The 20,167-nt window shown below is 34.7% G+C and overlaps 1 pseudogene; it reads left to right on the top strand.

Moving 5' to 3' along the window:
- The first annotated feature begins 1,202 nt into the window (after nt 1-1,202).
- On the top strand, nt 1,203-18,231 carry LOC118572582 (annotated as a pseudogene).
- The last annotated feature ends 1,936 nt before the right edge of the window (nt 18,232-20,167 follow it).

Raw genomic sequence — 20,167 nt, 5'->3', positions numbered from 1 at the left:
TTTCCTACAAATTTCATGTCATCACTATTTACCAGCTGAATAATACTCCACTGTAGAAATGTTTCATGTTTTCTTTATCTATTCTTTTGTTTAGGAGAATCTATGTTAGTTTTAAAATTCTCGCTATTATTAATGGAGTAACAAGGAACATAAATGAGCAAGTGTCTTAGTAGTAGGATAAACATGTTTTGTATACATGCTAGAACTTGAGGGAGATTGCTTGTCATCTTCTAGACAGATTGCCACACTGATTTTCATAGTGACTCTGTGGTTTTGCACTCCTATCTGCAATGTACGAGTGTTCTTACTTCACATTCTTGCCAGCTCTACTTTCATTTGTGTTGTGGAACTTTGCCATTTGACAGGTGTAAGATGAAATCTCAGTGTAGACTGGATTTGTAATGATATGACTGCTAATGATGGTGAACTTTTCTTTAAGAGTTTCTCAGTCATTTGAGTTTCCTCTTTCTCACTCTGAAGGCTACTGCATTGTCTGAATGGCATTGTCTTTGCCACCTGGAAGCTTCTCAGACAGACAGACAAAACAGCATTCAAGTAGGAAAAGAACATCCTCATACAACAGACAGTAAAGATATTATTTCCTGTCATCAATATTACTGCTCATATTTCTTGAATATCTCTGATAAGTTCTAACAAGAACTATTTTTGACACAAAACTCATTTGAGATGTCTGATGTGATCCAAGTAAACTACTAGAAATCGTAATCAAAACTTGTTAGGAAATTTGCCCAGAGGAGTTTTGTCTGGGAAATCATGTCCAATGTCACTGATATAATCATAAGGGATATTGAGGGGAATGAAAATAGTATCCCTTAATTCTCACATGGATTTAGAATCTCAGATTCAGAGCCCTAGGCTGGAGACTAATTATTAATTCTCCAAAGGCAAAGAGCACACTGAAAACAAAGTACCCAGATTCCTAAAATATATTGTACTCCTTAGTATTAACTTTAATGATAAAAAGAGACCCATGGGTGTGTTCATGTATAATTGATGTGTGAGTTTCTTACTGACTCTTCATGCTGCACTTTGCTCAGGCTCTAATCTCAGCTACATTACAAAGATGTTGTCTTTGATCTTTGTCTTCCTGGTCCTGAAGCTTCCTTTCCTTTTCTGCAGTTTGACTGACCCTGTGTGATTTTTGAGAATGAAAGACAAGCAAAAACCCAAAAGAAGATAAAGAAATTGGCTGTTTCTTTTCCCTTTATACAGAGCATAGAAACATGAAAAATGATTATTTCAATGGAAATCTAGATAAGCAGTAAGTGCCTCTATCATTTTTATATTCTTATTTATCATGGTTTATGATATATTCTAGGGCTGCTGAGAGGTAGCATGCTGTTCTGTGTGTCTTCTTTCTGTGTTTTCCTCCTACCTCTAGGACATTACACAAATACATCTTACATTTATTTTCCAATTTATGGTGGTTTAGGGGTTAGCTTGCTTTTCTTTTCATGTCACAGATTATAGTCTGGAAGCTGAAAGAATGATCCATGCTATTAACTTTGTTTCTAAAGACAATCCTTAAATATGATATTTCCCAACTACTGTCATGTGCTGCCCCTCACAAATATAGTACTAAGAACTTCTTTTATTTTGTTTTATAGAGGCTACAATAAAGAGGTCCTTCTTTCATCTGCTAGTGTTTGCTTGCTCATCAGCATAGAATGCCCAATTCCTAAACAGAAGTTCTTGGTATATCTGCCTGGCCTTATAGTTAGACATATTAAAAAGATAGTGAGGTTGTTGTTCAAATAATCTATCTGTCATAATTTCACAACTATTGTGCTCTTTGAGTCCACTGCTGAAATCAGGTATGGAAAAACAATGTCCGTTCAATATGAGAATTTTTGCCATCCTTAACTTTACATTCAGTTTCATGTGCACAGCCACACTTTTTGTGTAATAAACAATGTCAGAACTTTTTTCAAAGTTCTAGATTAGAAACACATGACACATCCAATTAGAATACCACAATAAACTATTTATTCATTTGTTAGAATAGAGGGTGCCCCTGAAAGCAATGATTTCCTGTTTCCCTTTTGAAGTACTAGAATAAGGTGTTTCCCGTGGTACCAGCTAACAGTTGAGAGAGGAGTACTAAGGTTACAAATTTATCCAACTTGCTTCAGGTTGATGGCTTAAAAATCATCATGTCTCATTTTTACTGCATATGCTTACATTTATTACACTTCTAAATCTCCTTCTCCTCTTTACCTAATAATTATAAATTAAATTTGTTCATTGTGAGGTTGAGTGTACTACACAATCTTTGATTTATATGTTTGGACACAATTTTCCTATATCAATGAGGTTACTGTTTGAGATTTCAGCTGAGCAAATTGTTACAATGTCTCGCATAGTTTGATAGGGAAAATGTCAAATATAACATTCTAAGTTTGGGTGAGAACACATTTCTAGGTGTGGCATTGTATATGCATCAGAATCATCGTAGTGAAGTTTTCAGTTATAGACAAAGGTTATATTCTGTTTTTAATACCATATCTCAGTGGGACATTCAAAGCTGAGGTGAAAGTTAAGACTCTATTATATAAGGGAAATCTCAGAAGAATTGAAAAACTTCACTAAAAGTGAAATAATATCCTATGAGTTGAATAAGCCTCTGTATATCAAAAATATTAGATTTGAAGGAGAGTGTGGAACAAAGGGCAAGTGATCATATAGTTGCTGTAAAAGTAATATTCATGGTACTATGGAATATGGAGATGTCACAGATATCCAAATGATGAGATAAATGAGATAGGTTAAAGGATTATTTGAGTGGAATTTGAACAAAAAACTTTCACCAATACATATGTCATGTCTCCCATAAGCCTATAATTATCTACACATCGCAGGCAAGATGTGCCCTGAGAGTCAAGGAAAGGATGTTTTCAATTCATCTCATTCACTCTCAAATTTCACCAGCTAATCAATCAATATGCCTAAGGATCTCCTATTTTAAGATTATGAGGAATTTTATGTCTGAAATTCTGGCACTTAAAATCACAGGACCTTTCTATATCTATACTTACAATATTACAATGACACAAGATGAAAGAATTCCAGAAAAATGCTTTAATTTCTCCAGGCTTATGAGTTATAAATAATGGCAAGGTATATGTTTCCTCTCTAGACACTTTTGTTTGCATTTCTACGAATACAAATAATTGATTAGTATAGAAACTGTCTAATGGAGGCATAAATGCCTCATTTGAAAAAAAAAAACAGTCCTGATTATTTCCTGATTTTTCTTCATATACATGTATGTTCAAGACAGACTGGAATTATGGTACCTAAATTCCAGTTAGGCCTTTTTATTACATTACAAATATGTTTCCAAATTAGTGTATGTTTTTCTTTATATTTGTGACTAAATGGCAGTTTTTGTTTTATGGCTATTCAATATTATTTTCTGAACACTGCTTTGATAATTCTAGCATGATTAGAAACATGATATCACAATTGATAAAGCAAAAGAATTTATAGAGACACATACTGAACTATTAATGCACCAATATTGTATTTTATCTAATTAAATGAAGAAATAATATCAGATCATTGTGAATACATTATGACTTTCTGAAACATGGCTGAAACGAGTGAGATTCAACAAAATGAAACACATATTCACCATCTCAAAAGAGACTTGTGCGAAAATAAGAAGTATGGGTATTATGAAGAGACATTATGCCTTATGTACCTACTAGTAACTTCTTTAAATGGATTGTTTAGCTATATGTTAACAGCATGGTTAAGGCAACTGTACATGAATTTTAATGGAAAATACAATATTATACATATTTTGTCAGACCATTTTTACGAATGTCCTATGCCATCACAGTGTATATAGGGGAGAAGTGATAGTTCAGTCATTTATTTTCATATGCTTTGTATAGTATCAGGACCTTAATTTGTGGCAAGCTAGAGAATTTAATATAAACTTACTATATGTGTACTGATTTTAACTTAGAAATGAATAGTATTTATTCTGCAAATACTCTGAAACTCCCTATCATCCAATGGAATTTGTCAGAAGGGCTGTTTCCTTATTTGTTTATGCAGTTCCTGGTCATTTTACAACATTTCTGAGTTGAATGAGCACTTAGGTGTGTCATTTCGCAAACAAAATTTCAGTTATGCCAACTGTTCTGTTGTCATGCATAATCAGAATTTCTCTGTGGCTGAGAAAAGGATTATTTTTGTGGCATTCATTATTCTCCATAAGTTGGAATTTCATTGGCAGATAAAAGAAACGTAAGCTTGTTATATGTATATACTATCTACATATCCAACATGTTTTAGATTACATGTAAGGGATACCTAAATGCTTGTACTGCATATTGTTGATCTTCATGTTAGCATTGTTTATTTATAATGCAATAAACAGGAAATTAAGTTGCTGATATATGTATCTCACATTGGAATTGGGTTCCCAATTTTGCCTATAATTTTCTGCAATTTTTCCAAACCATGTTGAAAATATTCTAATCATAATTGTTTCCCATATGAATGTATAGTGATGACAGGGAACCAAAGCAATCAATCAATCTCCTTTCTGGTTGAGTCAAATCTCCACACTGTGAGCCTACCTGAAGGCAGGAAGGATTCACTTATTTTCTCACATAACTAGACCAACGTGTATTGTCTATTTAAAATTTTATTACTCATTTGAAGATTTCATGGAATGCATTATGATAATATTCACATACTACCAACAACTTCCCCAGATCCATGCCTCTCTCCCAACCACCCTACTTCGTTTCATCTTTTTTTTATGCATCAAGTCTAATTTATACTGTCCATATGCTCTTGAATATATGCCCTTCAATTGGACAATGGTTAAACCAGCAAAATGCTGTACATTTTAAAAAAGTAAAATTGGCTCTCCATCTTTCAGTATCTATCAATTGTCAATATTAGTCTAGTTTCTAGTCATCTTCTTTGTTGAGAAAACATTGGAGTAAGTTTCTTTCTCCTTTCTAAATATACTGATTTTACATAGAGTGATAAGAGGTTTGTGACTAAATAAAGCCTTCTAGGGTGAAAGTTTACATTGCCATATTACATTCACAGATGGAAGCAGAGCATAATGTGCTACATCCCAGCAATAAACCTCCTCCGATAAACTCCAGGTTTTCACAAATTAAAAAAAATGTAGAGGTTTCCCACAGACATGGAAAAAAAAAGCATCATTGATGATGTCATAAAGCGCCAATGGGTATTTTTTGAAATAAAAAGCAGTAAACCATTGAAGATTTTATATAGAAAATAATCAACATCTCAAAGGGGAAAAAAGCACAAATCTAAAACAACTAATGTGTTTTGGGAGTTTGTTTCTATTTCTGTTAAGTTACATTTTATGGTCCACTTGTTTAAAAAATTGAAGTTAACATAGAAAAATGAGTCCATCCATCATCACATTCAAGTTCAAAATATTTCGAACATTTCACTAGGAATCATGATAATATATCCTTCAGCTCTCATCTTTTATGTTTTATTTGTTTGTTTGTTTGTTTTTGAGACAGGGTTTCTCTGTGTAGCTTTGTGCCTTTCCAGGATCTCACTTGCTAGCCCAGGCAGGCATCAAATTCACAGAGATCTGCCTGGCACTGCCTCTCAAGTGCTGGGATTAAAGGCATGAGCCACCAATGCCCAGTTTAGCTCACATCTTTTATTCCCTCATTCCTGCATATTCCTAAATCTAGATTCTATCACATACAGCTCCATTTGGGCTTATATGTGAACGAGATAAACTATTTTTTGTTCATTTATGCCATTCTAATCTGATATATTTTCCCAGGGCCATCTACATTATCACACATAAAATTATATCCCTGCATTTTTATTGAAAATTTAGTTCTCATATATTATATTTGATTACAGGTTTCATTCCCCCACACCTCTGAGATCCTGTGTACTTCCCCTCCTATCTGAACTAACACCATTTCGTTCTCTGGATGGAAAAAAAAGACTCTTCTAAATGATATTTACAGTGGGAGTAATGAAGGGCAACGTTCGAGGAAAAGAGAGCTTAGGGGAGCAGGACATCCCAGCTGGATCAAGAACAGAAAGGGATAACAAGGAATGAGAGACCATGATAAATGAAAACCACATGAGAACTGGAATAGGCAGAGTGCTGGAGAGGTCCCCAGAAATCCACAATGATACATCCACTGTAGACTACTGGCACTGGTCGAGAGAAAGCCTGATCTGACCTACTCTGGGGATTGGATGGCCAAACACCATAACAGTCGTGCTGGAACTGTCATCCAAAAACTGATGGAAATGGAGGCAGAGATCCTCAGCCAGGCCCCAGATGGAGCTGCAGGAGTCCAACTGTCAAGAAAGAGGAGGGACTGTAAGAGTGTGAATTGTTGAGACCAAGATTGGAAATGCACAGGGACAAATAGCCAAAGTAATGGAAGCACATGAATTATTAACCAAAGGCTGTGGAGCCCTCAACTGTATCAAGCCCTCTGGATAAGTGAGACAGTTGAATAGCTTGAACTGTTTGGGAGGCACCAGGCAGTGGGACCTGGACCTGTCCTTTTGCATGAGCTGGCTATTTGGAACCTGGGGCTTACACAGGGACACTTTGCTCAGCCTGTAAGGAGGGGACTGGAACTGCCTGTATTGAATCTACCAGGTTGAATTGAATCCCCAGGGGAGTCTTGGCCCTGGAGGAGATTGGAATGGAGGGGAGGGGATGGGAAGAAAGTTGGGGCCGGGGTGGGAGGGGGAAGACAGGGGAACCCATGGCTGATGTGTAATATTAAAACATAAATATAATACATTAAAAAAGAAGAAAAAAAGAAAATAAGATAAAACCAAAACAAACAAATCAGAATATGACAACATAATCAAACAAACAGAAGAAATAAAAAATGAGATACACATATAGATAATAAGACACACACATTCTTATGCACAGGAATATCACAAAAACAAAAATATCATAATACAAATTTGGGATCCGGGCTTAAAATAACTTTTAAAGCCCTGAAAAAATATGATATAATGAACCTTCAAATAACATTGAGTTTATTTTGTTTTGGCCATCTATACTGAGCATCATGCCCACACTAAATGATGGTCCATGTCCCAAGTGAAACTCTTTTGGTGAGAACTAAATTTTGTTTGCAGTAGATATTGATAAGAGATATCTCCTGAGTTTAAGATAGGCGCTTTTGTCCACTGCTCCACTGAGCAAACGAACTCCATCTGGCACAGAGGTGTGCAGGTCCAGTATATACTGCCTCAGCATCTGTGAGTTCATATGTGCACCAGTACTGTGCATAGATGTCCTTACTTTTGTTCTCTCCATTCACTCTGGAACTTACAAATCTTTCCACATCTTATGCCATGGAGTTCCTTGTACCCTGTGTGGAATGGTGTTGCATTTGATAGAGACACCACATTTAAAAATGGTGCACGTTCTCTCAATCTCTGCACACTGACCAACTGTGGGTCTAGGTATTTGTCTACATACACTGAAGGAAGAAAATTTTCTGATGATGTCTAAGCAAGGAACAGATCTATGAATAAAGCAGAATTATGTCATGACTTTGTTCCTTTATCAGAGCAGTAGTCTTTGGTTTTCCCCTAGGTTCCAGGCCTATCTGTTGTCATGTTCTTGGTGGGCCTTGTGGTGTCAAACATGTATTCAATCTCTTGGAATGGACATTAAACCACATCATTTATTATTTGATTACTCCCACCAGCTTCATTGCACTGTTTCACTAGCACATCTTGCAGGCAGTCACCATTGTATGTATTTAGGTTTCTGTTTACCTGGCTTGTTTTTCAGAGAACTTTGAGTATTATGAGAAGTAGTTACCAGGCATAAATGCTCTAAGTAGGCACAAGCTTTATTTCTTCATCTTTACTCGGCTGTGTACATTTCTTCTTCAGCCATAGGGCCTCATCATCCATGTATAGAGAGGACTGCAGCTGGAGTTTTCTCCACACCTGCCCAGCCCAACAGACCCCAAAGTCACTTGTAAAAAATAATCACTCAGAATCTTATATTAGTTAAAACTGCTCAGCCATTAGCTCAGGCCTACCACTGATTAGGTCTTACATTTAAACAAAGCCCATTTCTCTTAATGTACATGTTGCCATGTTTTCTGTGGCTTTACCTATGTACATGTGGCTTCATGGATAGTAGGCTTTCATCTGCTGACTCAGAACACTCAGTAAGATATTATCTCCATGATATTGGCTGTGTATATGTCTGTTGGACATTTTCTCAACTAGTGATTGTTGGGGGAAGGCCGAGCTCATTGTGGGTTGTGCCAACACTAGACTTGTGGTCCTGGGTTCTATGATTAAGCAGACTGAACTAAGAATGGAAAGAAATCCGGTAAGCAGCACTCTTCCATTGCCTCTTCAACACGTTCTTTCTCCAGGTTCTTGATCTGTTTAAGTTCCTGTCCTGACTTTCTTAAGTGTCCTGTCCTATCTATCATGAACAGAGATACAGAAGTGTGTTTCAAATATTCTTTTTCCCCCTTAACTTGATTTTTGGGCTGTGATGTTTCATTGCAGCATTGAAAGCCCAAACTAAGACAAGTCAGACATCTGGATCTTGAAGTAGATCTATACCAAGCTTCAAAAGGAACTACTGCATTGATCTTCATAGTGCAAGTTTACAATCCTATGAGCAATGGATGAGTCTCCCAATTAGTCTACATTTTTGTACCATAAGCTATCATTTTTTTATTTATGTTGTCCATGCTGAATATAATTGGATAAAATTTCAAAGTAGATTTTATTTACATTACCATGATGAGTAATGATTATTTTCCCATATTCCAGCCTGCCACTGTGTCCTAATGATGGTGTTCTTTACCATAGAAAGCTATTCAGTTCCATGAGGTTTCATTTAATTATTGTTTCTTGGTACATTCCCTATTAGTGTTCTGTTCAGAAAAAGAAAACTTTTCTGAAACCATGAGTTCAACACTATACCCCAGTTTTCTCTTGTAAATTTATCTTGTATATTTATCAACAGGTCTGCTTTTGTGTCAACTTCATTCTGTTTTTACTACTAGAGCTAAGTAGTACATTTTGAGACCATAGTGATATTACCAGTAATTATTCCATTATTTAAAATTGTTTCAAATATCCTGGGAATTTCTGTATTCCATATGAAGATTAATGGCTTCTTTCAAGTTCAAAAATATCCAAATTGTATATTAAGGTCTAGTCTATATTATATGACTTACTAACATTTCACAGAAAAGTTATTACAGTGAATGAATGGGAGAATTTAATTTTAACAATGTATATCCATATCCAGTAAAGAATGGCAAGGGCCTAGACAGTGTGGCATAACTCCAGGTCTTTCTGAGAAAGAGATAATTGTAAGAAATAAAAGAATAAGACACTACCAAAAATTGATTCAAACATGAGTATTAAAAATTTATGGTTTGGGGATTTAGCTCAGTGGTTAGTGTACTTGCCTAGCAAGAGCAATGCCCCGGGGTTTGATCCTCAGCTCAAAAAAAAAAAAATTATGGGATATATAAATGGTTCAATCAATTCCATAGCAGCTTCACAGCAACACATTATATCTAGTGATATAAATATTTATTTATTCACAAAGCATTACAGAAAATATGGATCAGGCTAACACTGCCTGAGAGTCCAGCAACTAGAATTGATCTAGAGTTGTAAATAGAATACCTTCAGAGAAGTGGGATTTTAGGAATCTTTCTTATTTGAGTGTCTTTAGGAATATGTTTCTATCTGAGGCAATCAGACTCACATACAGGATTTGATGGTCATGCTCTTTACTTCTCTACAGCTTCAGTTTTCTCTCAAATTCCAATTTTCTTGCTCCAATTGTCCTACACAGTGCTACATACACATTTAATAGGAGGCTTTTTGCAATGAAAAGAAAAGTTACAGAAGCTGCATCAAAAGGTCATAGCACATTCCTTGAGCAAATTATAAGGAGTAACAGAGCCATTTACAAAGGCGATGCATAGGTGGGGAATGGGGGCATTGAAAGTTTCTTAAAACTAAAATTATATTTTCTTATCCTGATTGTAAGCTCATATCATAAGGTAGGAAGTTTGTACCCCTATATTCAAGGTTGTGAGTCCAGACCATCTTCTGTATCCCTGGCTATTTGTGAAAAATTTTTCAAATAAATCAGTTGCTCTCTAGACTTAGTTATTTGATTAATTGTTATTTGGGACCTAAATAATAAAAGTTAATTTTTTTATGCCATTCTGAGCTAGTGATTAAAAAAACAGGACCTAAGTATCTTCAAGTTCTCGGACAATAATGAATGTAGTTAATAAGCATATACTAGTATAGCTTCCATATATTAAAATTATGCAGCTTAATGAGAAGTCCTCTTCCTGACGATCCTCAGATATCTGTGCACATAAGGTTGAGATGTAATCATGAGATTACATTTTACTTCAGATGAAATTACACATTACAGTTCAGGTATTATGGAGATACCATAGCTATTTATGCACATGTGAAATTACAAAGAGAAGCAACCATGTCCAGAGTCTGTGGCCCCATAGGTCTTACCTTAAGAACCCTCCATCAGAGAATTATTTATCTGGTGGGTTGACACCTCACCTAGCCATTGCCATCTGCTCTATATTCTTGGGCCTCATGTAAGTCCATTGCTACTAACAGGTCTCAGCATGAGGCAATACCCAAAACACTCATAAACAACACACTGAAATAAGATGTTACTGTTAAATAAGTTACAACTATACAACTATATCAAAACAGTTACATCGAATCAAAACACCTTAAATGAAAGAGAGAAACTGAAGTAAATCTGTTACACAGGACAAATCTCAACTACACCAATTTGAACACAGGGTCAGTTCTGTAATACTAACCTAAGCATATAGGTTGAAAGATATCAGTATAGCGTGAGGGTCCATCCATATGAAGAGAAAGGAGCTCATTTCTCAATGGAAGCAGATATAGTTATATCCAACCTTATATCAACATGTGTTGAACATTCTCAAATAAAAAAAGAAAACAAGAAATTATGTGAAAGGAAAGAGGGAGGTTAAGATGTATTATGCTATTTTCATTACCTATGAATCTTTCTGGCTGTTCAAAGCATTTGACACAGGCAGATTTGTTTACCTAGTCTTCATACCCTCAGAAATATATATCATTGTCTAATTCTGCCTCTGTATAAAAATATAGCATTCTAGATGGCAGGTAATATAAATTTATTTTTCCCATATGTTAAATGTTAAAAGTACACAATGAAGGCATGAGCAGATTCAACATTAGCCAGTACAATCTTTTCTAGTGTCTAAACTGTATGTGTACATTTTACAAAGTTTGCAGATAATAGGATGGATCTGTAGGAAAACTTCAAAGTAAAAAAGGCAATCTCAATGGTATGAAATCCACTCCCCACAAAGAAAAACCTTTATGAATTTAAATATTCTCCCACAGGACACACATTCTCATATATCCAAAAATAGGACATGTGTCACCAACAGCATTGGGTCAAAAAAAAAAAAGAATTCAGTGCTGTTCTTCCAATGAGTGTAATATAAAATTGTCATGTTTGGAACCTAATCTCTCATGAATAGTGTGCTCTGTTTTCAGGTTGACACCTAAGAACATCCACTTGATTTTCTCTCTTTATTTTGCCATGGAAGAAATCAATAGGAACCCTCATATTTTACCAAACATTTCTCTGCTAGTTGACATCAAAAGTAACCTGGCTGCTGACAAGAGGAAATCTGGTTCTACTAAAAAAGGAAGTGAAAATATTCCGAACTACTATTGTAAAAATCAGAGACAATATTTAATTGTACTTACAGGACCCATGTGGGAAGTTCCTGCAACACTTGGACCACTCCTGTACATGTCCAAAACTCCAGAAGTAAGTCAAAATGGGGTACTTTAATAAAATACAATCTCCTTAAATTTGCCTTTCTGAGAATAAAAAAGATTAAATGATAGATACTTTGTTTTTATGTATTCTGTTCCATCAAGGATAAATGCTCAGATACTTTCTAAAGGAAAAAATAAAACTTTATTAAAAATAGGCATGAAAGGCAGAAGTATGAAACATTTTGCCAAAAAAAAAAGCTTATTTGTAGTTTTGGAATAACCACAAGAAATAGGATATTATTTTAATAATAAGGTGAAGAATTAACACTTTCTAACACTCCCAATATTTGCTTACTACACATAGGTCTTAGACCAAGTTTTATTCCTTCCATCTACCTCATACTGTGCTTATGTTCTATATCCTTCAGATCTACTATGGTGATTTTCAACCTCTCCTGAGTGCCCATGAACAATTTCCTTATCTCTACCAGATGTCTTCCAAGGACACATCTCTACCACTAGTCGTGGTGTTCCTACTGGTTCACTTCAGATAGAACTGGGTAGGAGTGATCATTTCAAATGAAGACTGTGGAAATCAATTTCTTTCTGAATTGAGAGAAGAGATGCAAAGGAATATTGTCTGTTTAGCATTTGTGAGTTTTATCACAAACGAGAATTTTCCATACTATAAAATTGCTAACCAATGTAATAACCAGATCATGATGTCATCAGCAAAAGTTGTGATTGTTTATGGAGATAATGACTCTAATTTACAAATTCACTTTATAGTATGGAAGTTTGTAAAAGTTAATAGAATCTGGGCCAGTATATCACAATTTGACAGGATGACAGTTATAGGAGATTTCTTGCTTGACTCTTTCTAAGGTACTCTAATTTTTCACATCAGAATTCTGAGATGCCTGATTTTAAACAATTTATGCAGACAGTGCATCCTTCAAATTACAGTAAGGAAATTTCATTTGCTAAACTGTGGTGGATTTATTTTAAGTGTTCTTTGTCATCATCTAATTGTAAGGAACTGAAAAATTGTTCTGCCACAACTTTATTGAAGTGGTTATTTAGGCATCAGTTTGGAATGTCCATGAGTGATTCAAGTTATAACTTATACAATGCTGTGTATGCTGTGGCCCACTCGCTCCATGAGATGCTTCTGCAAAAAGTTGACATATGGTCACAGAATCCTGGGTAAGTGTTGGAATTTGACTCCTAGCAAGTAACTAGTCATTCATTGAGTGGCCTGTATATCATGAGATGACATTCTTAAAGGTAACCAGAGTTTTCTAAGTCCATGCAAAGTACATACTTTGCATATATTTCTGGACTCTTTCATTGCATGTGATGAAGATCATGTTAGCATCATAAATTCTTATACAGCTATTACTGGCACACAAGTTAGCATTTTACAATCTAAAAGAGAAATTTTGTTCAGAATATTATAAGCACATATATGAGTCTTATGTTTTAACATTTGTAAGAACAATATTTTTCATGAAATTTTTAAATGACAATGAGAAAATAAATGACTTTTCTTTTATATAATCATAAAGTTACTCATCATTTTAAAACAGAGATTCTATATGATAATAGTAGGGCTCCCATTATTGATCTATTAAGGAAAACAATTCTCAAGGTTATGAACAAATAACAATGTTGCCAGGAAGAAATATAGAATGTGTCTCTACTACATATGCATAAAAATCAAGTGGTGTGTTTTGGAGTATCAACAACAGTGATAAAATTTTAACTTTGAAGTGTAGTGAAAATTTATGTCTACATATAATTTCTTAAATTTACTATTGAGTACTTTTAATACAGTTTCTCTTTAGACGAGGCTAATGAAAAATACTGGCATTATATACTTTAGATTTTCTGTCCTACTGTGTAGGTATAGTTGAAACTAAAATGACAAATGTGTTTTAGATGTTTTCTTTACTGAAGAACATACAATTTGTAAATCCTGCTGGAGACCTAATGAATATGAACCAGAAGTCAAAACAGGATACAGAATATGACATTTTCTATGTCACAGATTTTAATCAAGCCTGTTGAATTAAAGTAAAAATAGGAAAGCTTATTGGACATTTCCCAAATGATCAACAATTGTACATATCTGATGAAAAGATAGATTGGGCTACCAATTTTAGACAGGTAATTTAGTCTTAACTCAAATGATTTCCATGTAGCACAAATACTATAAAATAGCATGCTTAATCATTGAAGTAACACATTTTAACAACTCCTGATTTATTGACTCACATCAAATCTTCTCTCTGTCTCTCTCCACCTCCTCTCCTCTCTTCTCTTCTCTTGTCCATTGTGGTGTTCCACAATTCATAAATCACAAAAAATTCGTAATATTCATCTTAAAAACAACGTAATTTTACTTTATAATATGATACATGAGCTTAATAGAATTTTCAGTGGCTCCTTGTTGTGAATCACTGCATCTTTTGCTATTTCTATTAAATCATTATATTTAATATGTATCTGATTTTCCTTAGACTCCACCCTCCATATGCAGTAGGCCTTGTAGTCCTGGACACAGAAAATCCCCTTGGGAGGGAAATGTTGTCTGCTGTTTTGACTGTAATCCCTGTCCAGAAAATGAAATTTCCAACATGACAAGTAAGGATATGATTTACCAAAATAATCAACAGATTGTTTATTTTCTCCCATATTTATATAGTGCTCAGAGATTACTTTGAGGAAAAGGAAAAGATAAATTTTATTATGAAGTTGAATGCATAAATAACATTGCTATTAGAAAGACTACACTCTATGCTTTTTAACTACATTTTATCTGATCAGTCTTGACCTCATAAACAGAATATTTTTCATTGGATATGACTTTAGAGAAATAAAGATTACTATTGCAAATGATCATCACCCTAGTATTCATCATTTTATTAGTCATATCTTTTTCAGTTTATTTAAGTCTTATATGCTATGCATCTTTTTATTCCCAATATCCCCGAGTTTCTAACCAGGAGTAGATGTTCAGGAATGTTCTACCACGTTTTTAAAATGTTCATCTTTGTACTGTAAGATCAGTTCTATCATTGGTAGTTTGTATTTCAATTCCTACTCTATTTCACAGCTTAGTTTGGATTCAATCATACTGACCTCTGTATTAAATATTTTGTTTTAATGTTCACAACAAATAGTTCACAGAGAGATTTTTTTAAATAAGTAAGTAGTGGAATCTATATTGATGTATAGAAACTTTGAAAACTATATTTTCATAGTGTATCAGGTTCTAAAGAATAGGATTAATTACTGTTGTAGTGAAAAGAAATATCTAAAAAATTAACTAACATTTTCATTAGACCCTGATGTATAGATAAACATAATTCTATATGATTTGAACATGGAATTGAGAAGAAACTGCACAGGTTGTTAAAAAAATATACTAAAATTATTAGTATATTTGATTATAAAACAGTGAATAATGTGAGAAAATAAACCACTGTAATGCACAAAAATTGAACTGATTCAAATGATAGTATCAAATATATGTTAAATCAAAAGTCAAAGTGTTGACTTTTTTGCCATTTGAATACAAAGATTCTACACTCAATTTTATTAAATTTCCCTTGCTTCTACTTAAAAAAGAATGGGAAGGAAGGGAGGAAAAGGAACCTGTGTTCAGGGTGTATTCTATCAGAAAAGAATATATTTTTGATAAAAATAAATGAAAACATGTTTATAACTAATTTCAAATAAATATTGTAAATGGAGCATTTGAATAATTCTACTCACCAGTTTATAAGACTTTGCTTAGTAAAAATAGAGAGAATTTAACAACTAAATGGATTGTAAACTTTCTGATGGATACACTCAATATTGGAATGGCATCATCATCATCACTTTTCAGTTTGGTCTGTTGGGTCAACTCAATAGAAAGAAAAGTGAATACACTGTGGTATAAATTACAAAGATACAAGTGGAAGGATGTATTCAGGTTCTTCCAGTACTATCTTTAAAATAATGCCCTTGAGGTATGGGGTTTTGTTTTTGATGTTTTATCAGTAAATACTGCAACCTTGGGAGCATTGAACTATCAAATGCTATAGAAATTAGAAAAATTTGCAGATAATGTGCCCAACCAAAGATCAAAGTGTCAAGCATAAAAATAGATGTGACATTTTTGACTTGTAGTGAATTTGGATAATAATATATTCATGTGTCTCTGCTTCCTTTGCATTATCAGTGCTGGCTATATTTTTTGTTTTTGGCTTCTTTTCTTTTTCTTATTTTTGAGATTATGAAACAGTTACATCATTTCCCCTTTCCCTAACCTTCCTCCAAATCCTTCCATATATCCCTTCTTTCTCACTTTCAAACTCACAGCCACTTTTCTCATGAACTGCTGGCATGTTCATATATTTTATGTATATATACATATACTTCTAGATACAAACTTGTCAGTCTTCACAGTTTTACTTGTATGTTTTTAAGATCTACCATTTCGTCATACAAAGATTATCAGTTGGTGAGCCATACTCTGGGAAAGACGATTTCTCCCACGCTAAATACACATTAGAAGTCTGTAATTCTCTGTGTAGTGTTGAGGTCTGATTGTCTTTCAGTCCCTCACATTTCAATATCTATAACTGTTTTCCTTGTTTAACTATTGTTCAGTCAATGGTGAGACTTTATGGCTGCAGCTTGGGACATTTCTCTGAGACTCCTACTCACATCAACTGCCTGATCCCCCAACTCTTACAAAATTTCCATCCCCCTTTTCTGTAACTTTTCCTGAGATATAGTTGAGGGAGTATTATAAATGTTTTCATTAGACTGAGCACCACAACTCTAAATTTTCACTGTTTGTGATTTTTCTCTAGTGGTTTCTGTCTCAAAGACAATTTTTTTTGATGAGGAGAAAGTATTTTACTAATATGCATAAACAAATATTTTGAACATTGTTAGGAATTGTACTGGTTCAATAATCTGGTAGATATAGGTTCCTGCCATGATATGGAGTGGGTAAGGCTTCTATGTCAAAGGAGACACATGAGAACATTTTTATGTGGGACCTAATTGCTGATGATACACAGGAAGGAGCTCATTCTCAGTTATTGTTTGGCATAGTTCTCAAAACTATGAGTAACTGCTGTGTTTCCATGAATTACCTAATCCATGGTAGGTTTCTGTGGTTAACTGAACATCATGTGGTAGTACATCATTGTTTTTGAAAAATACTAAAAAGTTATTGTGTATGTAAGATAAATATAAATAAAACATTTTCATTATGATGAAAGACAAAGGAAGTAAGAAATAAATCCTGTTCATCAAACATTTAATTTCCATATACCGCAATAGGTAAATAAACTTTTGCTATGAATTCCTAATACATTACTGTAGCTATCACGTTTCATGAATACTACGGAAAGATTAAATCTGAAAATGCTACCCTTCCTATACTAGACATGGATCATTGTGAGAAGTGTCCAGATGACCAGTATGCCAACACAAAACGAACTCACTGCCTCAAAAAGGTTGTCACATTTCTGGTTTTGAGGATCCCCTGGGAATGTCTCTGGCTGGCTTGGCTCTGTGTTTCTCTTCTCTTACAGCTATTGTACTAGCTATATTTTTGAAGCATCAAGATACTCCCATAGTCAAGGCCAATAACCAAGTTCTCAGCTATGTACTACTCATCTCCCTCATATTTTGTTTTCTCTGTCCCTTGCTCTATATTGGCCATGCCCGTATGGCCACCTGTATCTTGCAGCAGACAACATTTGCAATTTTCTTCACCATGGCAACATCTTCTGTCTTGGCTAAGACAAATACTGTGGTACTAGCATTCAAGATCACTGTTCCAGATAGAAGAAAGTGATGACTGCTGGCATCAGGTGCACCTAACATCGTCACCCCCATCTGTACCATGATCCAACTGATTCTCTGTGGAATCTGGCTGGGAACTTCTCTCCATTTGTTGATGGTGATGTACACACTGAATATGGCCATATTTTGATGGTCTGCAACAAAGGTTCAGTTATTGCCTTCTACTGTGTCCTGGGATATTTGGGCTCCATTTCCCTGGCAATCTTCACAGTAGCTTTCCTGGCCAGAAATCTGCCTGACACATTCAATGATGCCAAGTTCCTGACATTCAGTGTGATGGTGTTCTGCAGTGTCTGGATCACCTTTCTTCCTGTCTACCAAAGCACTAAGGGCAAGGCCACAGTAGCTGTGGAGATTTTCTGTATCTTGGCCTCAAGTGCAGGGCTACTATTTTGCATATTTGCCCCAAAGTACTACATTGTTTTGTTCAAACCGCAGATAACATCTTTTCATAACATCAGGAAAAGACATTCTAAAACTGAAAATACCCATTGATGTAACAAACATTTCCTATACCAGACATGCCTACAATTTCACAAGCATCTTTTCTGCTACCAAATATTATGGCAAAGTAAGAAGTCTCATCTTATGGAAAATGTACAAAATAAACTGCATAATAAGGTTTGAACACTAAATATGGATTAATGTTCTCTTGGATGAAACATTTAAATAAGCAATTTCTGTATATGTAATTCTGCTTTTTTATTGTATATTATTGAATTGTGAGGTATCTGGGTATTTGATTGGAAAATTTTACCTTATTTCATTTGAGTGCAATTTTTCATTACAAATGATGTGTTATTTTTATATTCCAAAAAATATGGGTGTGTAGAGTTTATATCCAAACAGGATTTAATTATCAAGGATTATAAAGAAAGGTATAAAATGTAATTAAATTATGTTTTATGTAGGGTATAGACCAAAACATGGATAATACAAATAACGATGCCAGGATGTATACAAGGCTAAGTGTTTTCCAATTTAATTTGAAGTTTGAACAATAGGAAGACATTTTGTGTCTTAATTTGTAAGGCTGTTAAATATCTCATACCTGTTGATGGAATAGGGCCAATAGTATAACACTTTTAATTTGCTAAGTGAGCACAGCATCAAATGCCTTTTAAAATATATACATTTATATCTGCTCTCATACATAATCTGCTCTCATGCTTAGTCATAAAAGCTTATTTATGTAATAGAATGAAGTCAAGGGATAAATGCAAAATAGTTTGAAGTCCTGAGAAATGCAGACTAAGTGCTCTGACCTAAAAAGCACATCTAACCAAATCCTATCTTCATCATAGCTTAGGGAACATCTTGAAATAGGTGGTAGGAGGACTTAAGAGCCAACAGATAAGTAGTTCTGGAAATGCCATCCTTATAGCAAGAGGTTTCTATTATATTTCTGGTTACTTGACAAAATCTCCACAAGAACAAACAAGGGAAACTACTGGCAAAGACTCAGTAGATCTTTAGGAACCCAATCCAGCACACTGATGTGCTATAGGCAGTTGGTAGTGCCTATGGGAGGAAAAGTTCTACTGAGGCTGTGTTTTCTCTTAGGATTCTAGTAAATGACCCTAAATTCATGCACATGTTACCATCTCTAATTGAGCTTACTGTGTTATGAAAATCAGCAGCCAAAAATACGGGAGAAAGGTCTCTTTCAATGAGTGGAATGTTATATGGAGAAGCAAGGTGTAGATATGGTTCTGTTACATTGATTAATGTCATTCCCCAAAATAAATAATTTTAAACATGTTCTCTATGAGAATCTACTTTGTACATCTATGAATTGTTCTCAGTAATAAACTTAAGTGTCTGTGGGATTGAAATTAACCTGGGCCCTAAAATGTTCTTGGGATTTATAAAAATTCTGAAGGTCAGATATCCTAGGGCCTGATGTTCTAGTAAGTGAACTAAGTAGTGAGTTCCTACAATCTGAATGTTAACAGAACCTGGAAATATAGAGAAAAGGCAAATGAATCCTGATTACAACTTGAAAATTGGTGGTGTTTTTGTCTTCTTAAAATGCTGGAGTGCTTAGAAATACAGTATAGACTGGAACCACATATCCTTTATAACCCTCTAGCTCTGGATTCTCCTGTAAGATTTTTCTGAAATTTTCATGGACAAGAAATGGCTTGGTCATAAAGTGGTCCATGTGCATAGTGGCTAATAGCCAATAATTTAGAAACTGGTGCTAATCTTTCCTTAATTCATGATTTAAGCTTATTGGCAAGAAAGTCATTGGTTTCTTTAAAGGACATTGTGACAGGAATATATCCTAGGCAAATTCTAGATCAGGTGACATCCCTTTGAAAATAACACACTAACAGGCGAGCTGGAACTCTTATCCGATAACTGATGGAAGTGGATGCAGAGATCCTCAGCCAGGCCCCAGGTGGAGCTCTAGGTGTCTAATTGTCAA

Source organism: Onychomys torridus, chromosome 1 (assembly GCF_903995425.1).
Source record: "Onychomys torridus chromosome 1, mOncTor1.1, whole genome shotgun sequence".
Lineage (NCBI taxonomy): Eukaryota > Metazoa > Chordata > Mammalia > Rodentia > Cricetidae > Onychomys > Onychomys torridus.
This window is presented reverse-complemented; position numbering and strand designations above follow the sequence as displayed.